Raw genomic sequence first — 1465 nt, forward strand, 5'->3', positions numbered from 1 at the left:
TGACAGAAGTTCTTCCATTTTTAAGGCTAAGTAGTATTTTTTTATGTATATATACCACATTTTCTTTATCCATTCGCTCTTTGGTGAATAATTAGACTGATTCCATACCTTAGCTATTGTGAATAGTTCTGCAATGAACATGGGCATACAGACATCTCTTCAACATACAGATGTCAAATATTTCAGACAAATGCTCAGAAGTGGGTTTGATAGATCAGATGATTATTTTTTTTCCAGGAACCTCCACACTGTCTTCCTAAATAGCTGTACTAGTTTGCATTCCCACCAGCAACATACAAGAGTTCCCCTTTCTCCACATCCTACCAACATGGAGCCACCCTTTTGGAACACCGTTTCTTGTGGACACACAAGAAGTTGTTTTCTAACATCTTCTTCTCTGAGTTATAGATATAGATGTTTGCTGGGATGGCACTAATGAACCCAACCAGTTTTCGACTTGAAACCATTTGAACCCCTTAGTGCCACTGGGGGAGCCAGCTGGGCAGCCACAGCACCTACAAAAGAAATTCTGGGTAATAATTAAATTGGAATATGTTGTCATCATCTTCCATATAGTTCTCATTCAGGACTGTGTACAGTTCTTTCATTATACCACAGTCTTCCAGGTCCAAGGCATCCCAGGTGAAGCCCTGGGGCAGGGTATCGGGCTCCTGGTAGATGTTGTCTTTGTCAGGCTCCACAGGACCATGGGTTTTCACCACCTGTCCCAGTTTAGGGTCAGGCTGCATATCCCAGAACTAGTAGCTTCACTTGCTAGCCTCCTCCATGGTTTTGGCAGGTCCTTAGCCCACTGAAAATAACTCAATGGCTTTCTGTATTTCCTGGATCCCCTCTGCTGGCAAAGAGGTCCTCTTCATAGGCTGATCCTGGGTTGAATCCATCTCACTGCCTTTTTCTTTCTTCTTTTTTTTGTTTATCTTTTCTTTCTTTTCTTTTTTTCCTTCAGTGTCATTGGCTGGACTCAACCATCCCAGTTTTAGCTACTATATTCATCCTCACAATCACTGTGGTGCTCACTGCATTTGATTCCATCCATCATTGGTGGTTCCTTTACCTTCCATCATTGGCTGCAGCTGAGATTCCAGTGGCTTCAACGCTGCCATCTTGAGTTGCCTGAGCTGCTCTTCTCTTAGAATCCACAAATGGTAGTTGGGACAAAGTCTCCAGTGAACACCCATCATGACTTCTAGCACAGGCTTCTAGAGAAACCTCTGGGAAAGGATCTTAACTGCTGCCCCAACGCACTCCCCACCCCCATCATCACCCAATTTCAACAGGAAGAAGTCAGAACAGTCTTTGACCCTTGTGCCCCTCACAGCTGTTAGAGATTCCTCTGCAGAGGAGGGAATGAGGTAGGAGACAAGGACCTTAAAAATGTTGTTAGGGAAGGCTGTGTCTGGCTCCCGCTCTCACAGCCACTGCAGTATATTGAACTCCACAGAGA

General features: G+C 44.3%; 1 pseudogene; it reads right to left on the reverse strand.

The window, feature by feature from the left end:
- Positions 1-320: 320 nt before the first annotated feature.
- LOC102499227 (glycylpeptide N-tetradecanoyltransferase 1 pseudogene) lies at positions 321-1060 on the reverse strand (annotated as a pseudogene).
- Positions 1061-1465: the final 405 nt, after the last annotated feature.

The sequence above is a fragment of the Tupaia chinensis genome, unplaced genomic scaffold (genome assembly GCF_000334495.1).
Source record: "Tupaia chinensis unplaced genomic scaffold, TupChi_1.0 Scaffold000037_21, whole genome shotgun sequence".
Lineage (NCBI taxonomy): Eukaryota > Metazoa > Chordata > Mammalia > Scandentia > Tupaiidae > Tupaia > Tupaia belangeri.